Source organism: Gossypium hirsutum, chromosome A02, assembly GCF_007990345.1.
Source record: "Gossypium hirsutum isolate 1008001.06 chromosome A02, Gossypium_hirsutum_v2.1, whole genome shotgun sequence".
In the NCBI taxonomy this organism is placed as follows: Eukaryota; Viridiplantae; Streptophyta; class Magnoliopsida; order Malvales; family Malvaceae; genus Gossypium; species Gossypium hirsutum.
In genome coordinates, this window is record NC_053425.1 from 71,982,992 (window position 1) to 71,997,277 (window position 14,286).

Below are 14,286 nucleotides of genomic sequence, written 5' to 3' on the forward strand. Positions count from 1 at the left end.
CCGTCATAAAATCCATAGTGATCCGATTCCACTTCCACTCAGTGACCATGTAACACCCCTTTACCCGAGACTGTCGCCGGAGTCGAGTACGAGGCGTTAACAGACTGAAATTATCACTTAAACAATTTCAAACAATTTATTTTACCTTTCGTAATAAACCTCCCAGCTGCGTCACAGTCGTTAAGAAAATTCATATCTTGAGTTACGAAACTCGAAATTCAAATCTGTAAATTTTCCCTGAAACTAGACTCATATATCTATTTACCAATTCTTTTCCAGAATTTTTGGTTTGGCCAATTAGTACAGTTTATTAGTTAAAGTTTCCCCTGTTTCAGTGTTTGACTACTTTGACCTCTGTTAACTACGAATCACTTTGCTCTCTATAAAGAATTCAGATGACTATGCCGTTTGTTTCTCTTAAATGTAGACTCAGTGGAATATATACATATAAAGGATGACTCCTAATTATTTTTGTACAATTTTTAGTGAATTTCTAAAGTCAGAACTGGGGATTTAGAAATTGCTCTAACCCTATTCTAGAAAAACTCAAATTTCTCATAAAATACAACTCATTTACTTGTTTTGTTTCTTCCATATGAAAATAGACTCAATAAGCTTCAATTTAATATTTTATTCACCATCTAATTCTGTCTCTACTATTTTTAGTGATTTTTCAAACTCACATCATTCCTGCTGTATGATACTGTTTTATAGCAAATTTCACCTTTTTATGAATTTCCATAGATTGGATAGCACATTAAGATACATAACACCAAATATAATCTTGATTAGCCATTCCAATGGGTAATCATTACCAAACATTTCCTTACCACCCAATAGCCATATCATAAGATCATATACACAAAATGATTATAATGCTATACATGCCATACTCAAAATATACAAGCCACTATACCAAAATGGTCCACGGATAGTGCGAGCAAGCCTCCGACCGTTCCCAATTTCCGAGCTGGCTTGTCAAAACTACAAAGAATGAAAAGGAGGGAGCAAGCATAAATGCTTAGTAAGTTCACATGTAAATAGCAAGTAACATAATCATGCAATCCAACATAAAACATCATTTACATAAATATCACCAAGACATTCATGTTACATTTGCATTTACTATCTTACCACGATTTCATCATATCAAGTTCTCAACCCGAGGGTTTAAGCGCATACCTGTCCAATTTTCTCATTCACGACATTTACCAACATGTCACCTTCGTCTTAAGTATTCTCCTTATTCACTTAAGATTCATCCGTTAAACACATCGGAATATAATTTGGACACACGGATTGCATGCACATAAGTGCCATACGCGCAGGTAAACAAACTCAATAGCCTGCGGGAATTATCTAGCCAAGCTACCATGTAATCCTACCATAAGTGAACTCGGACTCAACTCAATGAGCTTGGGTTTTCGCATCCATAAGTGAACTTGGACTCAACTCAACGAGTTCGGATGCCTAGTTACATCTCACGAACTCGGACTCAACTCGACGAGCTCGGAACTCAAATATCCTAGTGACATGTTACTTGTATCCTAATCTTTTTCCAAGGTTCAAACAGGATTTTCCTCAATTACACATCTTTTCCGTCTTCCACGGAATGTCAGAACCGATACTTGGTAGCATTTCATATTTATCAAGTAGCTCACATAATTTGCATATTACTAAATAATAATCCACAAAGCATAATATTTCATGATAATAATTATCATATCATATAAATAACATTAAATTACTTAAAATGAAAATTATGTTACTACATTTACAGATGAACTTACCTCAGTACAAAATGTTAGAAATCGAGCCTATTCCTCGTAAACTTTATTTTCCCCTCGATCACGACTCGAATCTCGTTTCTCTTGATAATTAAGGCTTGAAACTGTTGAAACCCTAGCTATGGTGACAAGCAAAATTCAGCAGTGCTTATGGAGAAGATGAGTCCATTTTTGTGTTATTTTCCCTTTTTAATGACTATATTTACTAAATGACAAAAATGCCCTTAATGCCTTTCTTTGTAATTTTTCATGTATAAGCCCCTTTTTATCCAAATTTTTTGAAATTGGTTAAATTGCTATTTAAGACCTCCTAATTAATATTCCAAAGCAATTTCATACTAAAAGCTTCTAGAATGCAAGTTTTGCAACTTATTAAATTTAGTCCCTAATTTCAAATTAAGCACTTTATGCATAGAATTTCTTCACGAAATTTTAACACAATCATGGAATCATAGCATAGACCTCAAAATAATTATAAAATAATTATTTCTATCTAGAATTTGTGGTCTCGAAACCACTATTTTGATTTGGCCCTAATTTGGGATATTACAACTCTCCCCCCTTTAGGGATTTTCATCCTCGGAAATCTTACCGATAAACAGGTGTGGGTATTGATTCCTCATAGTTTCCTCGGGCCCCCATGTAGCCTCTTCTACTCCGTGCTTTTGCCATAATACTTTCACGAGAGTGATACTTTTATTTTTTAGTTGCTTGACCTCCCGAGCTAAAATATTAATCGGTTCTTCATTGTAAGTCATATCCAGTTGTAGCTCAATTTCCGTCGGTGAAATTACATGTGAAGGATCCAAACGTTACTAACGTAACATAGATACGTGGAACACTTCATGAATCTTCTCTAATTCAGGTGGTAATGCTAACCGATATGCTACCAATCCAACTCTTTCAATTATCTCATACGGTCCGATAAAACGCGGACTCAACTTGTCTTTCCGACCAAATCTAATAACTTTCTTCCATGGAGACACTTTTAAAAATACCTTATTGTCGACTAGAAACTTGATTTCTTTTCGTTTCAAATTCGCTGATAAATCGTAATTTATACATATTTTTACCCCATGTTTAACGCATTTTATGGATGATTTTCCATAAGAATTGGTGAATTCGATGCTCCTAATGCTTTAATTTCATGTTTTATACTTAGGAGAGCATAGGAGAGCGAAAGGAACGAGAAACGGCTAAAAACGGAGAAAATGGGCCAAAGTACGAAATCAACATGGCCTGGACCTCCTCACATGGGCAAACCACACGGCCGTGCCAATTTGGCAGAATCCAAGCCCGACTCACAGGGGTATAGCACACACCCGTGCCATTCTAACAGGCTCGAACACGGCCTAAAGTAATCGCACACGGGCATGTCACCCGAGCGTGTCCCTGTCGAGCCCAAGTTGAGTCCAATTCGGAAAAGGCCACTTTTAAGGGCTCATAGGCATTCCAAAGCCTATACATACACCCTAGAGGAGGAAGAAAAGGGAGATGGAGAAGGGGGAGTAAGGAATTACTCCAAGGAAGCCGATTGATCCATCTCGGAAGTCGAATTCATCATCAAGACTGAAGATCTCTCCTCAATTTCCCTTCAGGAGTTTTGGGTTTTCTTTATGTTTTGTATTCTTTATTATTCTGAGATGTTTTCGTGTTTAGTTATGAACTAAAACCCTTAAATATCTAAGGGGAATGAAACCTAAGACGAATTATTATTTTCTGAATCGTATGATAAATATTTAACTTGTTCTTAATTATGTGTTCTTAATTCTTGTTTTGATATCCAAGGATACTGATTCAAGACATGCTCTTATTCAGAGGAGGAATAGACCCTGTCTAAGAGTACTTTTGTCATAATTAAGCGGATTTGATTGCGCGCCTAGAAATAGGGTGACAAGATTTTGCTGGATTAGGGTGAAACCTAATAAGGGATCCATAGATCGAGTTAATGCAACCCTAGAGTGTTAATTAGAGAAAAGTCTTGGTTATTCAATCCAGGGATTAGACGTTATTAGTCTTGAATAGGGATAATAACATAACTTAGGGATCTCTATGGAACAAGTTGAATGAATAAATCGTTCGATTCGTAGCCAGAATAACAAGTAAAGTCTAGGTGGATTTTTCCTTAGGTATTGTCTTAAGTCAATCGATTCTTCCCAAAAGCAATTCCCCAATTCTTTTCATTGGGTGTTCTTAGTTTAAATAATTAGTTAGTCAAAACAAAAACCTTTTGATTCTTAGGCTAGATAATAAAAAGACAGTCATTACTAGTACTTTTAGTTCCTTTGGGTTCGACAATTCGGTCTTGCTAAAACTATACTACTGTTCAATAGGTACACTTGCCTACATCACGATAATAGTTAGTTCAAGAACAAGTAATTATAAATATTTAAAACCTATCACGAAATAACACGATCAAGTTTTTGGTGCCGTTGCCGGGGAACTGAAATATTAGGAATGCTAAATTTTTATTACTTTAGCCATTTATTTTATAGTTTATGACTAGAAGAAACCTGTCGGGACTATTACTTTTTGATGAAGAAATCGATCGTACAGTTCGTAGAAACCAAGGAGAAATAAGGCACAGCTTAAGATACACGAAGAACGAGCAAGAAAACCATACTCAACCCCCAACCGAAGAGATGGCTGAAAACCAAGGCAATTAGCTACCTCCTACAATTGTGGTTAATCAAAATCCTGCTCCACGCACTATGTATGACTATGCTAAACCTTCTTTAACAGGAACTGAGTCAAGTATAGTTAGACCTACTATTGCTGTGAATAAGTTTGAACTGAAACCTAACACAATTCAGATGATACAGCAGTTTGTTTAGTTTGCAGGATGAGGATCCCAACACTCACTTGGTGAGTTTTCTGGAGTTTTGCAACACTTTCAAAATTAATGGCGTTTCTGATGATGCCATTCACCTTTGGTTATTCCCTTTTTCACTGAGAAACAAAGCTAAACAGTGGTTGAACTCGTTACCACGAGGGTCTATCACTACTTGGGAACAAATGACCGAAAAATTTTTACTAAAATATTTTCCGCCGGCTAAAACGGCTAAGTTATGTAATGATATCTCTTCTTTTGTGCAGATGGACTTAGAAACACTTTATGATGTATGGGAGAGATAAAAGGATTTATTACGAAGGTGCCCTCACCATGGGTTACCTCTATGGCTGCAAGTTCAAACGTTCTACAATGGTGTGAATCCCTCGACAAGACAGATGATTGACATAGCTGCTGGAGGAACCATCAACAACAAAACACCTGAAGAGGCTTATGAATTTATTGAAGAAATGTCACTGAATAACTATTAGTGGCAAGTCATGAGGTCTAAGACAACAAAAACAGCAGGCGTTTATAACGTCGACTCAATTACTATGCTGTAAAATCAGGTAGAACTTCTCAATAAAAAGATTGATGGTTTACTTGGTTCTACGCAGGTACATCTAGTAATGAGGTGTGACTCAAGTGGAGGATGTGTGCATACAGAATATCAATCCTTCAATCCTACAACCGAAGAGGAACAAGTCAACTATATGGGTAACAATAACTTTAGATCTCAAAATGACCCATACAGTAATACTTACAATGCAGGTTGGAGGAACCACCCAAATTTCCCCTGGGGTGGTCAAGGGAATCAAAAGCCACAAAATCTTCAGGGTTTTCAACAGCCACCTTATCAACAAGAGAAGAAATCGAACCTTGAGGAGATGTTCTCTAAATTCATCTCGGTGTCAGAAACCCGTTTCTAAAATACTGATACAGCACTTAAAAATCAACAAGCATCGGTCCAAGGACTCGAAACCTAGATAGGCTAGCTATCCAAACTAATCTTCGAACGACCACAAGGTAGCTTACCAAGTAATACTAAACCTTACCCTAACGTGACAAAGAAAGACTGCTCAGACGAACAATTCGGTAAATTCTTTAAACTTTTGAAAAAATTACATATTAACTTACCGTTTATTGAAGCTCTATCGCAAATGCCAAATGCAATGAAATTTTTAAAAGAGCTTTTAGTAAATAAGCGGAAGTTGGACGGAGCGTCGCATGTGGAACTAAACGCAGTCTGCTCAGCTATTCTACAGAATAAGCTACCCCACAAATTGAAAGATCTAGGGAGTTTTACAATTCCTTGCTTAATTGGTAGTTTAGATATAAATCATGCATTAGCTGATTTAGGGGCTAGTATTAACGTCATTCCTTACAAAATGTTTAAGCAACTAGGCTTGGGAAACCTAAACAAACTAGGATGAGCATTCAATTGGCAGATAAAACTATAAGATTTCCTAGGGGTATTATTGAAGATGTACTAGTGAAAGTCAATAAATTTATATTTCCCATTGACTTTATTGTTCTAGACATAGAAGAGGATAACAACACTCCCTTAATTTTAGGAAGGCCCTTTTTAGCAACTGCTAAAACCATCATTGATGTTGGCATAGGTGAACTCACACTCCGGGTGGGAGACGAAACAATCACCCTTCAAGCTCGCAATTCTGGCAACACATTAGGAATTGAAGGTGGTCATCTAAACCATTCTACTAAAACTAACAATATGATGCCACCTACTTTGCAGAAAATGAGTCTGAAAGAAGCACACGAGTCATTCTCAAGCAATAGTAGAGAACCTGTTCATGAAGATCGGAGATTACAAATCAAGGAACTCGATGAATGGCAGACGCACAAACCAAGAACACCCGACAAACAGAAACTACGCCAAAACGAGCCTGATACCTCTCAAAATCAACTTAAGGTTGGTGATAAGGTCTTATTAGATGCTGCAGATGCCCACATTGTCACTACCACATCGAATGAGGAAATCCCTCTTACGGTACTCAGTATTTTTCCATTAAGTACGATGGAGGTGAGTCATCCCAAGTTTGACACCTTTAAGGTAAACAACACCCGATTAAAACCTTATTTTGATGAGATTGATAGCAGGAATGAGGAGAATAAACTCCTCAAACCACCATGATTATTCAACGGAGAGGTAAGTCGAGCTTAGACTATAAATAAGCACTTCTCGGGAGGCAACTCGAGCACTAACATTATTAATTTCTTTAAATTTTGGTATTTAACTCCTAACCTACTAATAGAAATCTTGAATACAGGTGTTTCCACAGAGACACGGCCAAGCACACGGGCGTGCTTAAGGCCGTTTGAAAATAGGGTAAAAGATTTCCCCAATACGGGCTACGATAAAATGCCACGACCGTACGACATGGCCGTGGTCGAGCCTGCCAAAATAACTCGGGCTTGCAACACGCCCGTGTGGAGGAACTGTAGATAAACCTGTTAAAACAGCACGGGTGTGTGACACGCTCGTGTTTAACACCCGTGGTCTAAACTGTCAAATTAACACGGCATGGAGCTTGCATACATGGGCGTGGGAGAAGCGAACGAAGCTAGACACAGCTATGAGACATGACTTTGTTCACCAGCACGCCCGAGGCACACGGGCGTGTGTCGAATTTCAGAAGCGCCAAAATAGGAAAAACGCGAAACACAGGGGCTGAAATTAGGGCACACGGGCGTTTCCCATGGCCGTGTGTACCAAAATCTATAAATAAGATGCACTATTCATTGTCTTCCCTACTCAAAAACCCTAACCCTAGCCGTTGCAAGTCCACACGGCCTCCTTGCCATGCCCGTGCGCCGCTTCTCACTCCATTTTTGACGCCCAATCTCTCTCCCTTAGCGTTTGTTCACTCTTTTCTCCTCTATTCTACTTATTTTTAATACTTATTCTTAAAATAATTGTTATTTTTATCATACTATGTTCATTTTGTTCATTATTTCCTGCATTATTAGATTATTTATCATGCATTTTATGTTAATGTAGGTTGTTAGGAAAGCTTCATTCCTTTGTCATTCACATGCCATTATTATGCCCATCCTCATGCCCTTACAATGTCACGAAATTATGCTATCAAAAAGAATTTTGTTAGTTGAGTTTGGTTCATATTTTGGCTGAAATTAGTAGTTTAAATTCATGGCTTTCCAAATTGATGTATTTACTATTATTCTTCTTTAAAAATTATAGGTATACGAAGTCATCTTCACGAGGAAAGAAATCCGCTGTCCCCGCTTCAAAGAAAAGGAAGGAAGCGTCATCTTCCTCGGGTCTTACCGCGAAAATTCGTTACCCTTTCCTCCAATTCCCCAATGGTCCCCAAGAAGAACTGTTTCAAATACTACGGGCCCGACCTTTAGCAGGGCCTGCTGCATCAACTGGGCTGCCATAGAACAAGTTCAAATGGCTAACGCGATTCGGGCTCTCCTAACTACTGACCTTTGGGAGCTGTTCTTCGGGATTATCGAGCCGACATACCTCGAGCTCACGGTGGAACTATGCTCAACATTCCAACTTTAGACTGTAATGACAAGGCATGATGATCCCAGCACGGTTCAATTTCACCTAGGCAGATTAATCCGCCAGCTAAGCGTCCTAGAGTTTGGTGCTGCACTAGGCTTATATACGGAGAAGTTCATGGAGGAGAATGAATTACATGCTCTCAGTCGCCACATGCATTTCTCTCCCTCGAAGTACTGGCACACTCTGGCCCCTAGTACGGCCTCGTACTATCCTAGCCGCTCCAAGGCATCAGTTCTCCCACCATCTCTGAGGTACTTACACACTATTTTCGCTCACACGATTACAGGGAGGCGAGAGAGAACTAGCGTCGTCAACACCCACGACGTCTATTTCTTATGGTGCATGTCGCAAGGGCACGTCATCGACCTTGCCTATTTCATCGCCCTTGGGATTCAGCACCAGACGGAGTAGCATCGGAAGGGGGTCATCTTCATTGGCCCTTACGTGACTAGGCTGGCGCGACACTTCAGGCTCCTCAACACCGCGGCCCAAGAATCATCCCTCACCCTCATCGACCAGATGTCTCCACAAGGCATCTCGAGCATGCTTAGCATGAGGATGATCGAGAGGCGCCAAGGAACCTACCCTCCCCAGTATCGTCTTGCCCAATCTACCGAGGAGGAGGCCTACGAGGACATTCCTGATGATGTCCCCCAACAGCACGAGGACCGACCAACTCAGCCACCACCACCCTCTCATCCAGTTCATGTGGCGGCTTCATATGCTAACATCTCTTAGCGCCTCACCCGATTCGAGCATCAGTGTTTTCAACAATTTGACAACATTGATATTACTCTATAGCAGATTTGTCAAGACGTCCGCATCTCATCGCCAGTCCCACCTCGCGAACCATCCAGCGAAGAAGATGTTTAGAAATATTTATTTATTATTTTATGTTTTTAATTTTTATTGAAACTAATTTTTATTTTTGTTAGATGTTAAAATTTTATTTTTAATTATTAATTTCAGTTATTTCTTTTTGAGTAATTATTCTTCCTGATATCCCCTAAAAAAGTTCCTGATTTTATCATAGTTATATAAAACTCTTAAGCTTATCATCACATAGGAACTAAAACTCCATCGGGAAAGGTTCTCCATAACTGCCATGTCCTGCTCGACCACGACCATAGCCGCTACCACTAGATATAATATTGTTTTCGCGCAGGACTTATGGACTAATGAACCTCTACTACCGTCGGAGTATCCTCCTCCACTCTCGAACCGATTACTCTCCAAAACTCTAGTTTGAGGAATTCATCATACAGGAAGTTTCACTTCTCTCTGTATCTTATTTTTATTTTATAATACCTATCTTTGTACATTGAGGGCAATGTACATCTTAAGTGTGGGGGGAGGCATTCATTTTATTATCAGAAAAATCCCTGAATGACTGTCTTGTTCTCTTAAAAAGCTCTCATATCATATTTAGTATAAATTTTAATTGATTTATGATTTTGATTGATATATCTTGAATTAAAACATAGGGATTTATGCATTGATTGTTTAAACTTTAAAACATTAGAGAATCAAGCATGATAAGTTGATTTTTAAGAATTTAAAATCTTAGGCTGTTTCCCCAAAGTTTAGGTATTACTTTGAATTGGAATTCATAAGTTTTTAACATCAAAAAGCCATAATTTTTGTGAGATTTTTTAGCCTTTTGAGCATCTTGTAATTTTTTCATGCTCACTTTTATTATTGCTTTGAGTGCGTCAGTATTGAGTTGTTATTCTAGAACTTTCTTGATTATGCATGTCGAGACCACACCATTTGATTTGATATGCCAAAATGATTAAGGCATTTAGGATTAACCCACTCATGCCATGAAAAGCCTACCTTCACGATTAACCCCCAGTAAACCCCCTTGAGCTTAACAAGCCATTTCTTGTATTACCCTGAATATTAACCTTTAACCTATTATTGTTGAAATCCCCTAAATTAATCCCTAGTTTTTTTGAGAATTGAGTTGAATGGATTGCTTAGCTATGTTTTGTTCTTATTAGTTAGTCTATATTATTTAACTTGTTCTTAAAAAAAAAACTATGTGTACATATCTATAATTTCATATTCTGAGAAGAAGTTCTGTTGTATGCAAGTAATGATTAACACTTTTTCTAATTAGGTAATTTTTCAATTCAATCTTGATTCTAACCCTTTCTTTCAGCTTGTGACCACACCCCCTAACCAAACCTGATTACATCCCTCTAAAGACCTTTTGATTGATGTATCATCTTAAATTATAGTGGTGGAGATTTGATTTTCATGCAAGCCTATGGCAATAACTTTTCATTATTGACTATTGAGTGCTTCAATTGTCCTTAAACACCTCGAGTGATTTGAGTGAATCTTTAGTGAGGATGTGAAACTCTATGATATTCTGACTCAAAGGTAATTACTTAGACGAAGGGAGGCACCTATGTTTGCATGACTAAATACTCAACTTGGAATGTTTGAAACTTTTATGTTCTTTTAGTTGAATTCTCAATGTATGATTAATTATGGATTAATGTGAGATACTATCGATAGAAATATAAGTTGAAAAGAATTTATTTTGATTATGAGTTGAGAATTTTGCTTGAGAAAAAGCAAATACTTAAGTGTGGGGGTATTTGATAACCACAATTTATACATATTTTTACCCCATGTTTAACGCATTTTATGGATGATTTTCCATTAGAATTAGTGAATTCAATGCTCCTAATGCTTTAATTTCATGTTTTATAATTAGGAGAGCATAAGAGAGCAAAAGGAACGAGAAATGGGTCAAAAATGGAGAAAATGGGCTAAAATACGAAATCAACACGGCCTAGACCTCCTCATATGGGCAGACCATTCGTTCGTGTCAATCTGGCAGAATCGAAGCCCGACTCACACGGGTATAGCACTTGCCCATGCCATTATAATAGGCTTAAACACGGCCTAAAGTAATCGCACACGGGCGTGTCACACGGGCATGTCCCTGCCGAGCCCAAGTTGAGTCCAATTTGGAAAATGCCACTTTTGAGGTCTCATAGGCATTCCAAAGCCTATAAATACACCCTAGAGGAGGAAAAAAAGGGAGACAGAGAAGGGGGAGTAAGGAATTACTCCAAGAAAGTCGATTGATCCATCTCGGAAGCCAGATTCATCATCAAGACTGAAGATCTCTCCTCAATTTCCCTTCAGGAGTTTTGGGTTTTCTTTATGTTTTGTATTCTTTATTCTTCTGAGATGTTTTCATATTTAGTTATGAACTAAAACCCCTAAATACCTAAGGGGAATGAAACCTAAGACGAATCTTGTTATTATTTTATGAATCGTATGATAAATATTTAACTTGTTCTTAATTATGTGTTCTTAATTCTTGTTTTGATATCCAAGGATACTGATTCAAGACATGCTCTTATTCAGAGTAGGAATAGACCCTGTCTAAGAGTACTTTTGTCATAATTAAGCGAAGTTGATTGCGTGCCTAGAAATAGGGTGACAAGATTTTGCCGGATTAGGGTGAAACCTAATAAGGGGATCCATAGATCGAGTTAATGCAACCCTAGAGTGTTAATTAGAGAAAAGTCTCGATTATTCAATCTAGGGATTATACGTTATTAGTCTTGAATAGGGATAATAACATAACTTAGGGATCTCTACGGAACAAGTTGAATGAATAAATCGTCTGATTCGAAGCCAGAATAACAAGTAAAGTCTAGGTGGATTTTTCCTTAGGTATTGTCTTAAGTCAATCGATTCTTCCCAAAAGCAATTCCTTAATTCTTTTCTCTGTGCGTTCTTAGTTTAGATAATTAGTTAGTTAAAACAAAAACCTCTTTATTCTTAGGCTAGGTAATAAAAAGACAGTCATTACTAGTACTTTTAGTTCCTTTGGGTTCGATAATCCGGTCTTGCTAAAACTATACTACTGTTCGATAGGTATACTTGCCTACATCGTGATAATAGTTAGTTCAAGAACGAGTAATTATAAATATTGAAAACCTATCATGAAATAACGCGATCATCCGCGTAAGATTTCTGTCTATTTGAAGCAACTGTTAAACAATCTCGAATCACTTTCACTTTTTCTTCAGTTTCTTTAATTAGATCAACTCCGTAAATCTGATTTTCTTTGAGTTCAGTCCAATACAATGGCGTCTAACACTTACGACCGTACAATGCTTCATAAGGTGCCATCTTCAAACTCTTCTGATAACTATTATTGTAGGCAAATTCTACCAACGGTAAGAATCTTTCCCAACTACCTTGAAATTCTAATACACAACATCTGAGCATGTCTTCAAGAATCTAAATTATTCTCTCTGATTGTCCATTAGTTTGTGGATGTAAGGTAGTACTGAAATTTATCTTCGTACCTAATGCCTCTTGCAACTTTTGCCAAAACCACGATGTAAATCTCGGATCTCTATCCGAAATGATCGACAAAGGTACTCCGTGAAGTCTAACAATCTTACTGATATACAATTCAGCCAACTTATTAAGAGAATAATCAGTACATACCGTAATAAAATGAGCTAATTTAGTCAGTCTGTCGACTATAGCAAGACGGCATCTTTCTTCCTCAGAGTTAACGGCAACCCTGATACAAAATCCATAGTAATTCGATCCCACTTCCACTCAGGAACCATGATAGGCTGAAGTAGTCCCGAAGGCACTTGGTGTTCAGCTTTCACTTGTTGACAAGTTAAGTATTTTGATACAAACTCAGAGATATCTCTTTTCATTCCGTTCCACCAATACATTTTCTTCAAGTCATTATACATTTTTGTACTGCCTGGGTGAATTGACAAAAAACCACTATGTGCTTCGTACATGATCTTTTGAATCAACTCATCATTTTTCGGTACACAAACCTGATTTTTAAACATCAAACAACCATCAAAACCGATTTTGAAATCTGATCCTGTATCAGCCTCACATTGCTTCCTTTTAGCTTGCAAATCTTTGTCACTTTTCTAAGCTTCACAAATCTCTTGTAAGAATATCGGTCTTGCTCTCAACTCTGCTAGAATCGAACCATCGTCAGACACTGTGAACTGAGTATTCATAGCTCTCAAAGTAAACAACAACTTTCTACTCAAGGCATCAGCATTCGCTTTCCCCGGATGGTAGTCAATTATAAGCTCGTAATCTTTCAATAATTCTAACCATCTCCGCTGTCTGAAATTCAAGTTTTTTTGTGACATCAAGTACTTGAGACTTTTGTGGTCGGTATTACTCGACCCTTTTCACCATACAGATAATGTCGCCAAATCTTCAAAGCAAACACTATAGCAGCCAGTTTTAAATCATGAGTCGGATAATTCTTTTCATGAGGTTTCAACTGCCTCGAAGCATAAGCCACAACCTTTCCTTCTTGCATAAGTACACATCCCAAGCCATTTAGAGAAGCATCACTATACACCACAAATTCTTTACCTAACTCGGGTTGTACCAACACTGGTGCTTCAGTTAGTAGCTTTTTCAATTTCTCAAAGCTCTGTTGACATTCTTTCGTCCACTCAAATTTAACATCCTTTTGGAGTAGTCTGGTTATAAGAGTAGCAATTATAGAAAATCCATTTACAAGCCGTAGATAATAACCAGCTAGATCCAAGAAACTTCTAACCTTAGTTACATTCTTAGCGGTTTCCAATCAACAATAGCCGAAATTTTACTAGGATCAACCCGTATACCATCACCTGAAACAATATAACCCAAATATCTTACTTCTTGAAGCCAAAACTCACTCTTACTAAACTTGCCATACAACTGCTTATCTCTCAAAGTTTGCAAAACTATCCTCAAGTGCTCCGCATGCTCTGTCTCATCTTCTGAATAAATTAAGATATCATCAATAAATACCACAACAAACTTGTCCAAGTATGGCCGAAATATGCAATTCATTAAATCCATAAACACAACAGGAGCATTTGTCAAATCGAATGGCATAATTAAAAATTCATAATGGCTGTACCTTGTTCTAAAAGCAGTTTTAGGCACATCTGACTCTTTTACTCGCTGCTGGTAGTATCTAAACCTCAAGTTAACCTTTGAAAACCATGTCGCTCCTTTCAGCTGATCAAACAAATCATCAATTCTCGGCAATGGATACTTGTTCTTGATTTTCACCTTATTTAACTGTC

The 14,286-nt window shown here is 37.7% G+C and overlaps 1 non-coding gene across 1 annotated transcript; it reads right to left on the reverse strand.

Annotated features, from left to right (window-relative positions):
* Positions 1–4,850: 4,850 nt before the first annotated feature.
* LOC121217511 (small nucleolar RNA R71) lies at positions 4,851–4,957 on the reverse strand. The gene has a single exon (XR_005913600.1). It is a non-coding gene; the product is annotated as a small nucleolar RNA R71 (small nucleolar RNA).
* Between the last annotated feature and the right edge of the window lie 9,329 nt (positions 4,958–14,286).